This window comes from Felis catus, chromosome F1 (assembly GCF_018350175.1).
Source record: "Felis catus isolate Fca126 chromosome F1, F.catus_Fca126_mat1.0, whole genome shotgun sequence".
In the NCBI taxonomy this organism is placed as follows: domain Eukaryota; kingdom Metazoa; phylum Chordata; class Mammalia; order Carnivora; family Felidae; genus Felis; species Felis catus.
Window position 1 is genome coordinate 63,078,018 of NC_058384.1, and position 17,083 is coordinate 63,095,100.

Genomic DNA, 17,083 nt, shown 5'->3' on the forward strand with positions numbered 1-17,083 from the left:
CGTACCTCAACCATCTCAGTAAAACTGAACTAGTTGATAACAGGTCACACATCTGGCTGAGGACTGAGCAGGGTGAACACTAGGAGCTTTGACTCCAAGCGTGGGCCTTTTTCCTGTATGTTATACTGAGGCTAATAACCCTTTCCGAAGAGATGATAGTGCCTGTATTTGCAGAGAGTAAATGAGCCTCAAGTGGAGGGTACATTCTTTAGGATTTCTGAACTTAGGTCCTCTCATCTAGCCTTCCATTAACGGAGTTTTATCAAATGGTTTAGGAAAACATGTTTATTATCATTTTTTTTAATTAACTTATTTCTATATAATTTATTGTCAAGTTAGGTAACATACAGTGTGCTCTTGGTTTCGGGAGTAGATTCCCATGATTCATCGCTTTACATAAAACACCCAGTGCTCATCCCAACAAGTGCCTTCCTCAATGCCCCTATCACCCATTTTCCCTTCTCTCCCCACCCCCCACCCCCTACATCAACCTTCAGCTTGTTCTCTGCATTTAAGAGTCTCTTATGGTTTGCTGCCCTCTCTGTTTGAAACTAATTTTTCCCCTTCCCCTCCCCCATGGTCTTCTGTTAAGTTTCTCAAGTTCCACATCTGACTGCAAACATATGACTGACCTATTTCACTTAGCATAATACCCTCTAGTTCCACCCATGTTGCTGCAAGTGGCAGGATTTCATTCTTTCTCATTGCCAAGTAGTATTCCATTGCATGTATAAACCACATCTTCTTCATCCATTCGTCAGTTGATGGACATTAGGCTCTTTCCATAATTTGGCTATTGTTGAAAGTGCTGCCATAAACATTGGGGTACGTGTGCCCCTATGAATCAGCACTCCTATATCCTTTGAATAAATTCCAGTAGTGCTATTGCTGGGTCATAGGGTAATTCTATTTTTAATTTTTTGAGGAACCTCTACGCTGTTTCCCAGAGTGGCTGCACCAGTTTGCATTTCCTCTGGAAAATACGATTTTTAAAAAACAACACTTCTTTTAGTGACATTAAGGCCAAATTCACGGTACTTCTCCTTTGCTTGTTGTTTTCTTCTTCTCACTTCCTGTGTTTTTCTTCTCTGATTATTCAACATGCTATTGGGAGAAGTTTTGGGCCAAAGCATCTGACCATCTTCCTAGGTTTAGAGATTCTCCTATTTTATGAGGCAGCACTTACCTCCCACTATAGAAGTTTAAGTACCTGTGAGATAACAGAAAGATATATTTTGGTCTCTGCCCACAGAGTTCCTGAAACCAGGTAATTTCCTAGGTAACAGGAATGTCTTTTGTTCTAATGAGGTGACTCTGGGTGGGCTCCTGGATGGGGGCTGGCCATCAGAAAGACCAAACCAAGATTCGAAGTCTGGAATTTTCGGCCCACTCCCCATTCTCTGGTGAAGGGGGGAGTTAATGAATGAAAATGGAGTTAATGATCAATCATGCCTCAACCATGAAGCCTCCATAAAAACCCCAAGAGTATGGGGACCTCAGAGCTTCTAGGCTGTTAAAAACATAGACAACCCCAACTCCACAGGGACAAAAGTTCCTGCATTTGGGACCCTCCCAGACCTCACTCTTTATCTCTTCATCTAGCTGTTCATCTGTATCCTTTATCACATCCTTTCATAAACTCGTAAATGTGTTTCCCTGGGTCTGTGAGCTGCTCTAGCAAATTCATTGAACCTGAGAAAGGGGTCAAGAGAACCCTTGATTTATAGCCAACTTGGACAGAAGTTTTGGGTAATCTGGGGACCTACTTGTGATTGGCGTTTGAAGTGAGGTGGGAGCAATCTTATGGAATGGAGCCCTTCAACCCAGGGATCGGGTGCAATCTCCAGGTAGAACTGAGCTAAACTGTAGGACATTTAGCTGGTGTCATGGAGAACTGCTTGGTAAGGGGACCGCCTCCCCAAAATGGTGGCCACAAGTGTCCTGATTATTCCGTGTGAGGAGTAAAGGAGGAAGATACAGGAGAGGAGGGCTATAGGTTTTTCCAGTACAGTACCAGATACTTCAGTTCCCAGGCTTCCCTGTAACGAGGGTGTGGGCATGTGACCTAGGCAATGCCAACCAAAGGCACCAGGCTCTAGACCAAATAGAAGCCATGGCTATGAAACTCCTCTGGGGTGTGTGTGGGGGGGGGGGGGCTGGCGCTGGAAGCAGTAGCATCTGGTTTCAAGAGTCACCCATGGCACTGGTTCTGGAAGCAGAATTTGGAATCTGTGTTATCAGTGGTGCACGCTCTGTGGGGTAATTTGGGGCTCTGTTTTTGCTTAACAAACCTCTAAGTCTATTCCTCTGACTCTCCTAGAAATTCTGCTTATGTTATCAAATTCTGCTTAAATACCCCGTTATTTGAAACTAAAGAAAACTTACACATAAAAGCAGTAAAAAGTTAAAAAAAAAAAAAAAAAAAAGCTCTATTATATTGTGAGCTTACCTAGGGCAGGGGCCTAATGTATAATTTTCGTATTAAATAGTATCTGCTCATAAAATGACATCTAACATTTAGTAGGTTTTTCATAAATGTGGAATCAAACTGGCTATTTACAAAGTAGTACTTATTAACTGTACGCTGAATGAGGCTCTGTGGGATAAGAGAAGACAGCACTAACAGGACAGTACATTTGCTAGAATGTGTGAGAAGAACATGATTAACTCAACTCAACTGAGGGAGCAAGAGATTTTTCATGTTCACAGCCTATTCCATTTTTTTTTTTAAGTTCATTTATTTATTTTGAGAGATAGACAGAAGCAGAGAGAGGGAGAGAGAATCCCAAGCAGCCTCCATGCCGTCAGCACAGAGCCCAATGTGGGGCTCAAACTCACGAACTGTGAGATCATGACCTGAGCTGAAATCAAGAGTTGGATGCTGAACTGACTGAGCCCCCCAGGCGCCTCACAGTCTAGTCCTTCTAAAGGAACTTTACTAGCTATTTTAGTCTCACTGCAGGCCTGTTTTCCTGGGAAAACACAGGGCCACATCTATACAAATGCAGACAGTAACTTCATTCGTGAGAAGACAGACTGCTTAATTTTACTACAAAGTGGTATGTTTTATTTTGAACGTGGAACTGATCTATTGGTCTGGGACAAGCTAGTTTAGGGAAATGACTAACATTTATTTCCTAGAAAATGGGGGGGAGAAGTATGTTTAAGTACCATGGAAAAAGCCAGCAAACTTTGAAATCAATGTCCACTAAACTTGGATGGAATGAATTTCTTAAACAGCGCTTTAATTAGGTAAACTTAGGAGGGCAAGGAAGCTGAAGCTTCCTACTGTTTCTATTTTAAGATAGTGGTGAAAAAGTCTTCTCAGTTTACCATGGAAATTCCAGGGAACTGTTGGGTGAGTGCGTCTATCTTTTAAGAATATAAATATGTCATCTTTTGGTTGGCCAGCACGCCAAATTATGTGCTTAATATTAAAATATTTATAGATGACTGGAACATAATCGCAGCAGCTGTTACTCTGGAATTATGGGAGCGTAAACTCGTATTCAATTCTCCTGTCTTCACTAGTCGCAAACCGTGCTTGAGGGCAAGGCCGACAGGAGCCAGTGCTGGGGCCACAGGAAACTGATGGCAAAAGACTATTCAGAAAGTTCACTGATGGTTCCCCGAATTTCATAGCCACTACAGCTGCGAAACAGGGATCAAATTGTCATGAAGCCTTTTGAGGACCAAATGCAATTATGTATGTCAAAGAACCCCACGATATGCTTAACACACATGGTGGGTGCTCAAAACAGAGGAACTAAACCTGAATTTGCAACTTAAACTATTTAGTGATATAGACGACGGACGATTAAAAAGCATTTTGTTTTGGAAGGAAAAAACCCTCCAAAATATTTTAAGCTGTGGTAGATATATACTGAGTAGATCTTGTAAATGCTTTATTTTCTTTATTTCTACTCTCATTCTAACCACATAGCTTATGTTTGCATACTGTCTTTACTCATAATTTTGCACTATAATTTTTACATTACTTAACCATGGATATTTATTACTTTAAAATGGGAAAGTCTGGGGTGCCTGGGTGGCTCAGTCAGTTAGGCGTCCAACTTCAGCTCAGGTCATGATCTCACAGTTTGTGAGTTTGAGCCCCGCATCCGGCTCTGTGCTGACAGCTCAGAGTCTGGAGCCTGCTTCTGATTCTGTGTCTCCCTCTTTCTCTGCTTCTCCCCCCACTCACGCTATCTCTCTCCCCTTCAAAAATAAATAAACTTAACACACACACACACACACACACGGGAAAGTTTATGTAAAGATCTCACTGTCCATTAGGGTGGTCCCTGCTTTCAACACTGTAAGGTATGTGGCACCGTGAATTATTTTGTGTTTACTCATGTATGATAATTCAGCCTCAAGCCACACAGTGATCATGACGGAGTGAGGTGGTTTTCTAACAAAAGACAGAAACGTCTTCTAAGACACGCCTCGCCTTTCCCCACATCAAATACTAGGTCATTTTGCTTCAAATATAAAAATGGTTTCTGCTTTCCAACAATGTCCTTGTGGTAGGAAAAACATTACCTTTCACATTTAACTCACGAGCTGTGCCTGGGGTGGGGTGGGGGGGGGATGTAAAGACGGGGCTTTGGGTCACAGCCCCTCAGTCATTTGCCTCCACCTGTTTTCTTACCTGTGTCAGGAGGCTGCTGTCTCCTGCCTTCCATAATCCCCCTCCTGCCTGTTGTCTCAGGCTTCCAGCTCTGAGATTCTCTCTGATCTACGTAGGTCCTGCTTCCCAGTGAGATTATGAGCTCTCTGAAGGCATAAATCACATGGTAGGGTACCTCCAAAATCTGTGCGTTATGTATAGCAGAGTGCCATGTGATGGCTATGTGTGAACCTGAACGACAGCCGCGTTACGCTATCAAACAAACGTGGGACCAGATTATCAGAGCCCGGGAAGCGAAGCCATGATGGCACACTAACCCTTATTTAACATTCACAGTGGGGGCTCCATGATCTGACCTTCCAGTCAAGCAAGTGCACTAGGCAGTAATGAACTGGGAGAAACGATGAACAGGCTAGATTCGGGGCGAGGTATTCTGTCCTTTTGTCTCCGTAAAACCCCCACAATATTCCCGACTTCTGGACTCGCTCTCTGTACACTGTGACAAGCCAGCATGGTAAGCGGCCTAAGATGCTCCCTCCGCCCCTAAGCCCCACCTCGAGGTGTTCGCACCCTGGTGCAGCCCCGCCTCCAACGTGCCAGGCCCGTGTAATCTACAGCATGCGGGGAAGAGACGGCGTGTCACTTCCGAGACCAGGTTTAAACGGCTGGCTTCTGTTTGAGGAGCTCTCTCATTCTCTCACTCTCTTGCCCTCTTGGATCACGGATCAGTTGCTCTGGGGAAGCCCCAGGAAGAGGCCCTCATGGTGAGGAGCTGGAGCGGGCTGCCGACAGTTGAGTGAGCTTGGGAACAGATCCGTCAGCCCCCGTCAAACCTTCGGCTCTACCCACAGCCTGACTACAACCCCACGAGGGACCTAGAGCCACACGCACCCCGCGAAGCTGCTCCCACATCCCTGGCCCCCAGAAACTGTGACGTAATCTGTGTGTGTGTTCAAACTGCTGTTTCTTGCCTAGATGATTGTAACTTTCTAACTGTTGCTTCTGTAAAAGTATCACCCCCACCCCCCCATCCATCCTTGCTGTCAGGGAAGTATCTGAAACACGATTCTACTAGTGCCTCTCCTCTGCCCAAAATCTTTTGGTAGATCCCTATTACCCAAAACTCCACATCTTGTCCTACAGGCCTCTGTGAACCGAGCCCTGCCGGCCTCTCTGGCTTCCTCTGCACTTCAAGGCCCAGGCACTTAACTCCTACTTTAATCTCCCATGCAGGCTAACTAGTTTCCTTTCTCGGATATCCACTGTTCCCAGAACGTCCCACACACTTGGCCGATCCTATGAATCCTTTGGGATTCAGTTCAAAGATCACTCTGTGATTGTGTATTTGTTTATTTAATTAAATTTTTTTTCTTGGATACACATGGCAGTACCTGGTATGAAGAAATGGTATCATTTCCTAGAAACCAATGACAAAGAGGCTGTACCCATGGAACTCAATCCAACCCATTTTCATGAGCACCTACTGTGTGTTAGGCACATGTTTTTCAGGAGGCACTAGGACTAACGAAAAACATTAAACAAATAGGGTCCCTAGCCTTGGAGAGCCTACAGTTTAGCAGTGAAGTTAGACAATAAGCTACTGGTGATAAATAATATGAATGTTACACAAATAAAGAGTTCAGAGTATTCGGGGCAGTGGAGGTGGGAGAGGGGCACCAAACCCATTCTGTGGGCTCAGAAAAGCCTTCCCGGAGTGTTTAAGGGATTTAAGGAAAAAAAAAAAAAAACTATCAAAAAGACGTTAAATCAGGATAAAAAAATGGCCCAAAGATCAAAATCAGCAAGCAAAATGGAAGAGACACGGGTTGGTGGTAATATACGTGAAAGGAGCCACGGACTAGGACGGACCAAACCCACAATGTGACCGGGAAAAAACACTTCGTTGTCCCCAAACGAAATACAGTCCACAGACTTTGGGGATACTCCATTATGTTCAGGATTCACAGCCCTCCTTCAGAGGCGGGAAACCTGAACCCACCCAGGACGGAGACACCCTGAACCCAGGTCACAAGAGCAGCTTCTGACAACCGGAAGGCCTTGGTGTCCGAAGCCTCCGAGGAAATCTGTGGACTACAAGTAGCTGAAGGTCCGTCGTGTGGAAGAAAGACTGGTTTTATATGTGATCCTGTGGATTTGCAGGTACGGGAAGGAAGAGACAGAAGAGGAACCATCTCCCAATCGCCAGAGCTATTGAAAGCAGGCAGTCTGCGTCCTCGGAGGGGACCGTATCTAAAGTGGCTGGCCACGGAGCAAAGTGTTGCAGGAGAAAATCCTACCACCGGAAGGGAGTTACCCTGGATGACTGTACCCTGGATGCCTTTTTTTTTTTTTTTTTTTAATTTTTTTTTTTCAACGTTTATTTATTTTTGGGACAGAGAGAGACAGAGCATGAACGGGGAGGGTCAGAGAGAGAGGGAGACACAGAATCAGAAACAGGCTCCAGGCTCCGAGCCATCAGCCCAGAGCCTGACGCGGGGCTCGAACTCACGGACCTCGAGATCGTGACCTGGCTGAAGTCGGACGCTTAACCGACTGCACCACCCAGGCGCCCCACCCTGGATGCCTTTTAACCCTGGTACTTCATGGCTGGACAACATGAATATTAATGAGTCTTTCCTTGTCCTAATCTCTACTGTAGGGATACCAAGTGGATCACATTTCCCACAAGGTCCTGTCCCGTATGGTAAATAGGATGAAAACAAAGCGATGGGCTTTAGACGTCCTCAAAATAACAGTACGGTCCTCCTAACAACTCGGCTCCTAGCAACAAACTATTCTACGGTTCACATTTGCCTCATTATTTAATCTAAATCTTATGTTTAAGGCACGCGATTGTCTCAGATCGTAAAATCTGTAATAAATATGGAAGAAAATATCTCTACGGATATTCGGTTAAGTCCAAAGGCAATTCTTGTCTGATTCGCTCAAGATTCCCAAAGCGAAAGTTTTAACGATCCGTATCCATATTGTCAGCTGCAACATTCTAGATTCAGAAAAACCTGGATTTCTGAGGATGCTTTAACCTTTACTTGTAAAAGCCCAAGAAAAGGAGCATTCTCCAATGTGGACAGAATGACAGCGTCTGTGACACGTATATCCCTGAGATGATGCTGGCCTAGCATCCGTCCCCAGCCGTGTCTTAAGTAACAAAGAAATTATCTGTCATGCTCCACAGAAAGTTAGGATCCCTACTGTTTCCAGCTGCTATCACGGCAGAAGAGAAAACCGAGGACTTGAGCCCTGAGCTTAAGAAGTTCTTCGGAAAGACAGAAACTGGAGATGATGTGAGATGGTTCAGTCTTCCGACACACTACAGTAAGACCCTTGATGTTCCAGCACAAAGAAAAATCCAATCTGAGGACCTCAATACGTTAAAATAAAGAAATGATTCGGATTTTGAACAGCCAGTAGTAGGAAGCTCAAACCAACTTTGTTGGCTCAAATAGATGCTGATCTCTAGTTTTTATTAGTCAAAAGCTAAACCATCTGTTTGAGTAGAAACAGATTTTCGCCGCAAGGGAGACAGAGGGAAAGTGGCCTCAGTGAAAGTTGACGGGACTCGGAAGGTCGGCTAGGTGCAGGGGTCTCGGGAACTGGCCCCTCTGGGTGAAGAAAGAAAAGAAGTACGAATATCCGAGAAGGCGCAGTGCAAGCCGAGCCGATGTAAGTCTCTGGAGACTCGCAAACGTTCCCACAGATTAAAAAGTTTATTAGCAAACCAAATACAGAAAAGACAAACTACTCCTGAAAAAAAACTGTACCTGGGCAACTGCCGGTAAATCTTCAAAGCAACATCACTCTCAACAAAGTGAGAGGCGTTCAAGTACAGAAAGGCAGGCCCGGCATTCACCTTCCTTTTCCCATTCCCCACATCTACTTTCAGACTTCCTTTGTACAAGAGGGCTCAGAAGAGGCTATGCCAAGTGGAGAGAACCGAACGGTTTGGGAGGAGTTACTCATGGATGCCCTGCTGACTCCAACCAGGGGAAATGAGGGTGGCAAGAAACAGCCACAGGACGGCGATTCCAGAATCGTGGAATCGGCTCCTCCTTCGCCCTCCTTCAGCTGCCAAGCGCAACAGACTTTTCCTTTGCAACGTCTTTGGACATTTTTCCTTTCTCTCCACCCCAGGCCTTTAACAACCTCACCCCAACACCGTTGCAAGGCATCCCAGCTCACCTTGCCTCCTAACTTTTTGTTTTCGTTTACAGACCTCAGCCCGATCAGCCGTCTCTTAATAGAGCTCTCACGGTGTAATTTTTATGTTGGAGAGCTGTCAGTCATTTCCTTCACTCATTAATGGCCTCAATCATATAGCTGCGTCTCAGGCAGTAAACACTATTTCTCACTCTCTTCAACACGCGTCCTCTCTTTCCCGTCTCCTCCCAGACGCTTTACTCAATCCCAACTGAGCACATGATGAAGTGCCGCGGCAAGCAGCTGCTGCTGATCTGTCCACTCGGTATCCGTTTCTTCCATGCTAAGAGAAGTCCACGTGTTTTTTTCCGATCACAGTGTGCCTGGTTAAAACATTGTATTTCTGAGCCTCCCTTGAAGTTAGGCATAAGCACGTGAGCCAGTTTATGTCCCATGAGACATAAGTGAAGTCTGCTAGAAATGTCTGGACAACGTTTGCTTTCCTGAAAGACGCCATGCCCTCCTCCTTTTTCCTGCCTGGAATACAGATGCGATGGCTTGAGCTGCAGCAGCCACTTTGAGGACATCTGCGGCAACCTTAGCCCTAGCATCCTTAAATTGTTGAACCAACACTGGCAACTAGACCGGTTCAATGCTGTAGACTTCTTAATATAGAAGAAAAAATGAATCCAACTTATTTAAGCCAATGCTTAGTTAAGGTTTTCTGTTACTTACAGCTAAATGCAGTCCTTATGTAAATACATATTCCTCTCCTTATCCTACTCTAAGTTTCCTTTCCAGTCCAGTTCAAGTTTTGCTTTCCAAGGTACCAAGCGAGGTTAGTCACCAAGATTCTATCACCTCTCATATATTCAAATTTTTTATCCTATGCCAGAAGCGTTACGATTTATAACTAGCCGGTACTTAACTGATTTCTCTTAAAATATTAATCAGCATGTTGTGTCTGGTTTAGAACCGATCTAAATCACCACTGTTGGTCTAGGCCTAGCTGGTGATTTAGCATGGCTAAAAAGGGACCTAAGGAAATGAGCCAAATTTTACCTACATTCTAAAGACAATTTGAGTCATATTCTGCTTCGCATACGTGATTATCTTCCACTAGGAAACTGCCAATTGAATCCGAGGAATTAAAGTGAAAACTTGGGTCTTTATGAAGGTATTGTTTATCACAGCCAGTATAGTGAATATTAACACTCATCATTTTACTGCCAGTTACACATAATTAATAGATCTACAGATATACCCTGAAAGAAAACAATCTTTTTTCCGGGTGAGTAGTGTCCTTTTTCTCCCTTTCTCAGTAGAAATTCTCAGTGTGGGAATTTTTGCTACTGGTCTCAGTAGTGAATCAAAAGTCAAATATTTGTGCATCTTTAAAAAATTTAAAACGTGGTATGAAGAGAAGACTCCACTCAACTGTCTGGACACAATTATAGAACACTGACATGGAATAAATTGCAAAGGAAATGCAAGCTTGCAAATGTATTTTAGGAAAGTAGGTAATTTGCAGACCTTTAAGAAAAAAAATGGACTTACAAAAGTAAAAGGCACAACTTCCAGGCACAGTTCTCTTGGATAACCAGCCTGCTTGTGTAGAACATGTCTAAATAGGCCAGTTTCCAAATACATTTTCTTTGGGATCACAGTTTTATGAAACCGGTGATCATCAAAAGCAGTTGTATCAACATTCTCTTATTATTAGAACCAACACATTTATTTAGTTGGTTTTCTTCCTGCCCTTCTATTACGTCCTCTTCAACTAAAAAGGTGTTTCATTGCTAGTAAGTTCTTCTCAATTTTCTTCACGTGGAAATTACTTCGAGATTAAATATAAATACAGTTTAGCCTTACAGTCATTTGTTCATCTACGTGAACCCTTACTAAGGACAGGGTAGGATCTGAGTTAGAGTTTTCTCTTTATTACTTAGGTATGACACTAACTTAGGTATATGACACACAGAGGGCAGGAGAACAGTAAAACCCAATCCGTGAAAATGGTGGTCAAATTATGGAACCTGTTTGCTAACGGCAGTGTTCATTCTCTGTGAAAGATACTTACAAAGCAGCTACCATTAAAAACAAGACCTAGGGGCGCCTGGGTGGCGCAGTCGGTTAAGCGTCCGACTTCAGCCAGGTCACGATCTCGCGGTCCGTGAGTTCGAGCCCCGCATCAGGCTCTGGGCTGATGGCTCGGAGCCTGGAGCCTGTTTCCGATTCTGTGTCTCCCTCTCTCTCTGCCCCTCCCCCGTTCATGCTCTGTCTCTCTCTGTCCCAAAAATAAATAAACGTTGAAAAAAAAAATTAAAAAAAACAAGATCTCTACTATGGTCTATTTTGTTGAGTTACTTATGAAGAAAAGAAAGGAAGGAAGGAAGGAAGGAAGGAAGGAAGGAAGGAAGGAAGGAAGGAAGGAAGGAAGGAAGGAGAAAGAGAAAGAAAGAAAGAAAGAAAGAAAGAAAGAAAGAAAGAAAGAAAGAAAGAAAGAAAGAAAGAAAGGAAATGAACAGTTTTACCACAACATAAGTGGAAATCATTTAAAAGCAGGAAATGTTGACTTATAGTATAAGGAAAACTTCCAGAATCCTTTCTTTAAAAATAGCAATAGCCTTTAATTTATCATCCACTGCTCTGCCAACCATCTGCAATCATTTTTTAAAAGCGTTTTTAAAGCATACCTAGCATTTTATTTTACTTTAATAATTTTCAGTGTGAAGAATTCCCTCAAAGAAAGCCCTTCTTACAGCTTTACTAACCCGTTTTCAAAGGTCATACGAGACAAAGGAAATTCAGTAACGAAAGGGATTGCAAAATGAAGTAAATTACAAAAATTGAACTGGCACAGAAAACAGAATGATGTCACTGCTATTTTCTAAACGGCATGAGTTTCACACCCATATCCTAGTCTCTTTAGCTATTTCTTGTATAGACTTTTTTCCACAGCTCAAAACCACAAAGTAGAATCGTTATACGTTATGGTTTAAGACCCGATATTGACTTCGGAATCTAATTTACTTTGCCAAAATTGGAAAAGCAAATTCCTCTTCCCAAATATCCCTGTCCAGGATACGACATAAACCAACGGCTCAACAAAATTTGATTTTATGCCTTCTATCACCCTCTCCAAAGCCTCAGGCACCACTTGAGTCAGCGAGAGGGATCAAGCCCACAACTCATGTTCCCTCGCAAGTTACATGTAACTTCTGCACTCAGAAATGGTGGAAAATATCTTTCATTCAAATTTCTCAAGCCCTTACACTGCTCAGGATGAAAAACTTTGATGTTAGAGATGTCCTCACTACACCTCTGCTCTTCCAAATGGTGCCCGAACGTTTCTGTGTGCACATAACTTACACTCTTCAGACTGTAAGTGATACAAATTCATACCCGCGATAAGGCCAAAGAAATCCAATTTATGGATCTTGGAGAGTTCTGTACTTCAATTTTTTTTTTTTTACATTTTTTTTTTTTGAGACAGAGAGAGGCACAGCATGAACGGGGGAGGGAGGGTCAGAGAGAGGGAGACACAGAATCTGAAACAGGCTCCAGGCTCTGAGCTGTCAGCACAGAGCCCGACGCGGGGCTCGAACTCACAGACCGCGAGATCACGACCTCAGCCAAAGTCGGACGCTTAACCGACTGAGCCACCCAGGCGCCCCCTTCCATTTTTTGCATGCATTTTCCTTTGTACAACAAGCATTGAAAAGGAGGTTAATAATTTCAATTCACTCCTTACCGTGAATTCCAAATCTCGACCAATGTGGTAGAAAGGTTAACTAAGTACACAAATTAATTTACATTTGAGAAGATTGGAAAAACCGTGCTTGCCAACTGTTTTTAATCATGTGAAGAATTAAAATAGTAAAATCTTTCAAGTGACCACAAAGTAATGACCAAATAGCATTTACCTTACTTAATTAATCTGCCATTCAACAAGCGTGAGCCTATCAAATTCAAAACACACGAATCACACTGCATTATGTTGCGCTCACCGAATGTGCACAGCCTTACCCCCTAAGGGATAAAGTGGTATAAAAATCTACCTTAAATTCTGGAATCCCAATCATTTTTGATATTCATATATCTGTCTTTAACACTGAAATAACAATACACTCATTAATCAGGATGTATTCTATACACTATTTAAATCCCGGCTCTTGGCTCTTGGCTCTTGGCTCTCGGGGATGCAGTGGCTGTGCAAGCAGTACAAATTACTTTGTTGAGCTTTACCGTCTTCATCTATGAAAGGAGGATAATACTTAGCTGGCAGGTGAGCATTACCTGAATTAGCACAGATCAAAGTGCCTCGTCTTGCAATTTTCTTATGCACCAGACATTGCGGTAGGTGCCGGGTTGTAATTGGCAAACATAACGTGACAGACAAACGTGCTGTCCTCACAGAGGAGCTGGCTGAGCTGACTGAGAAGGAGACACAGAAGGAAAGCCAGACGAGCCGGGGTTTCATGAGACCATATAAAATGAAGCGTTTCAAGAGGAAGGAATGTCAAAAAACGGACTTCAGGGGAATGACTGCGAAGGGGTACAAGGAGACATTCCGAAGTAAGGAAAACATCTGTATCATGATTGAGTGGTGGTTTCACAACCGTTTACATTTGTCAAAACTCGTTAACCTGTACACATAAAATTGTTAGTTTTTACTGTATGGACGTTATACTTTAATAACTCTGGTTTCTAAAAGGTGTATACGTCATGAAAGACCAATTTTGTTTTTAAAGGCAAGGGTTCTAGATGAAAAGGTGCTAAAGAGGGGTGACAAGTGGGTGTAATATATGGTGTCTGGATTCTGAATCCCTCCCCACAAAAAGCCGTAAGGAGTATTTCGGGGGCCAACTGGAAATGTGAATGGACTATATGTTAAACTGTATAGGATCAACGCTAAACTTATTTTTTTAATATTTATTTATTTTTGAGAGAGAGAGAGAGAGAGAGAGAGAGAGAGAGAGAGAGAGAGAGAGAGAATGAGAGTATGAATCGGGAAGGGGCAGAGAGCGAGGGAGACACAGAATCTGAAGCAGGCTCCAGGCTCCGGGCCGTCAGCCCAGAGTCTGACACCAGGCTCGAACTCATGAACCGTGAGGTCACGACTGGAGCCCAAGTGGGATGCTCCACCGACTGAGCCACCCAAGCACCCCTAAACTTATTTTTTTAATGCTTACTTATATTTGAGACAGAAAGAGCGTGAGCAGGGAAGGGGCGGGGGGGGGGGGGGGGCGGACAGAGGATGTGAAATGGAGCTCTGGGCTGACAGCAGCGAGCCAGACGTGGGGCCCAAACTCACGAACCGCAAGACCATAACCTGAGCCGAAGTCAGATGCTCCACCGACTGAGCCACCCAGGTGCCCCAAACTTTTTTTTTTTTTTAAGTGTAGTCACTTTCCTGTGTTTATGTAGAATACCCCCTGCTTAGCAGATGCATATTCAAGCATTCAGGGGTAAAATGTAAGAGTGCCTGCAACGCGGTCTCAAAATGGTTCAGAAAAAAACCCACAACGTGAGTGTGGAGGAGAGAGCCAGAGATGAGCAAACCCTTCCCAGAGTGTTTCTCTGAAGGGCCACAGGGAACCTGGGCGTTGGGAGGGCCGCCCCACACCCGGGCGGTATTAACACGCTGTGTGTAGCGATGGGGCGGAGAAGACGCTGACCGCGCAGGACGGGAAGTGTCGGTGCAGAGGCCAAGGGTCTGAAATCGTGAGAGGGGCCGCGACGCGGGATCCAAAAGGAAGGAAGCCCCTCCCGTGACGGTGAGCGTGACCACGACGACCGTGACCCAGGGGCACGCGCGACCAGGCGGAGAAGAGCCAGAGAAGAGCCAGGCGCTATTTAAAGCGCCTTCGCTCATTTCGCTCTCTCGCCAACTCGAAGATAAAGGTATGAAGGCATCTCTCCTTTCGCCGATGAGGCGGCCGAGCTACGGAAGAACGAACTGCCCTGCCCTGCCCAGCCACGCAGGGCAGTGGGAGGAGTGGGATGCTTGGAGATGGGTTTTCAAGGGCAGTCAGTGCATCAGTGATGGTGACGAGGTCTAGAGGATGACCATATGGATGGGAACTGGGTCCAAAGAGGCGGGGGTGCTGGATGAATCCTCTGTGCGGATGCTGAAGTTGTACAGAGAGCTAGCAAAAGCAGTGACGGTGAGTCATCGGTGATGGTGGGGGAGGACGGCAACAAACAGGGGTCAGAGGAGTAAAGCCTGATTTTACACAGTTTAAGATGTCAGGGGGACTGAGGGGGAAAGGAGGAGAGATGATGTGGAAGTTGCCGCGGGGAGCAAGGATACACCCACCCCACCTGCAGGCTCACAGGCACACGAGGGGAGGAGGCAAAATCAGATTCTAACGTGAGCAAACAGTGAAGGGACCGTTCAGAACGGAGCCCGAGGACGCCACACGGTGCTTAGCACATGCTATACGTTCAACCAGTATCTCCTGAATTTGAATCTTAACTTTTCAAACGGTTTACTGTACTCTAAAAAGGAAAAAACTGAATTTATTTACCAAGAAATCCAAGCCAGATTAAAAAGGAAATGATCCTCTAAGTGACTGTATTCTTTAAACCCATGAAAGGCTCATTTGCAAAAATTGGTCCCCGGGCCAAGATAAACAGAGTGGAACAGCATCTTATTGTTTTTGGCTTAATAACTATGGATAGCTCACTGTTATAAAAATGACACCGGGCATTCTCTTGCATAAGAGCATAATATCAGAACAAGATTCCGTGAATTCTGTCTTTCGAAGCTTAGATAACAGCCTTTCTGAGCGTGAGCTGACCAGAACTTAAATCTACTATGGTTCAAAGCACAGAAACCTAGGTACCCATGAAATAAGAACAGACGATTACTTCCCAAACATCTTCTTTCGAGTGTAAACATACTCTTTGGAATGTACTGTTCTTCTTGACGTAGTTGTAGGACTGCTCCATGAAAGCCTTGGAGGTGTGCCTTCACTGAAGGAAGAGAGGTTCTCGGTGTTCCGGTTTGTTTGTTTTTTAAAAATTTGTTCTAATGTCTTTGTAAGACTAAGAAAATGTCATGATGCTTTTAGACATCAGCAAAGCAAAGTTTTTCTTTTATATCTATAAAGCTGCCTCCTGAGCATTTCTAATAAGCGGTCGGGAACCGGCTCATTGAAATTCTATGGTCCTCTACGGTCTTAAAATGTACAATGAATACCTAATACTTTTTCTCCAAGACTAAATCTTACTGGAATTTATCGAGAATCCCAGTGATTTTTGTTTCGTTTCGTTTCGTTTTTTAATAATCGTATGTGGTTGTTTAACTATGACCGTCGGTCAGAATGTGAACTAGCTCAACTACAGGTTAGTTCCAGGAGCTTTTCATTTTTGGCTGACCCATAAACTGTGAGGTTCCTACTCCTAGACAGAAAAAGTACGGGTAGTTCCATTACGTCGGAGAAATGGACTTGAGAAGGATGGCCAGTCCCCCCGGTTTCATTAGAGCCCTAATATGATGTGTCAGAGAAAGCAATTAGTCAACGAGATACACTGTGCTCATTTACCACACACAGCTGGCATTGGGAGTAAGCTCTTTCTCTTTTCCATGAAGAACCCAGCTGGAAATAATCTCTCCTTTACTAAATTTCTTTAGTACTTCGTATATTCCTTATGGGACTTTCTCTTTGGACCACAGTGATTTCTGGGCTTTTTTCTTTTCTTTTTTCTTTTTTCTAGATTATGAGCAAGATGCCTTAACATCTTTAGATGATACCAAGGTGCTACAACATTATTTGTGTTTTCGGTAATACCCAGCACTAGTAGGAAAACAAAATGCAATCGTGACACTATCGAAATCACATTCATCAGTATTACGGACTAAACATAAATAGGCTTCTGATGTTTGGTCTGGGAATCATGTCACCATTTATATAATACAAGAAACTGCTCGGAGTTCCTAAAACCCAACTTGCAAGTTCACTCTCAGAAGCCGGCGGAGGCCTCTTATACTATGTGTATCACTAGAAAGGTCACAGAAAATAAGTCTGTAGAGCAGTCAAGATGCTAACTTTTCCTATTTTGTAAGTAAGAGAATGAACTTTTTTCTCTCAAAACTACAGTAATTTTAAAAGTAACTTGCAATTAAATCTTTTACTTTTTAAAAGAGCTCTTTTTAGAAAGAGTATAGGAATTTAAAACTAGTATTTTGTAAAAACAGTGGAAAATGGTTCAAAATTAATGCAGGGATATATATCTGACCAACCAAACATTTTAAATGTCTTTTAGTTAATCCAGAGAATATTG

General features: G+C 43.7%; 1 protein-coding gene across 6 annotated transcripts in view; it reads right to left on the minus strand.

The window, feature by feature from the left end:
• ATF6 (activating transcription factor 6) overlaps positions 1 to 17,083 on the minus strand; it is a 205,015-nt gene that overhangs the window by 37,659 nt on the left and 150,273 nt on the right. The window lies entirely within an intron of this gene.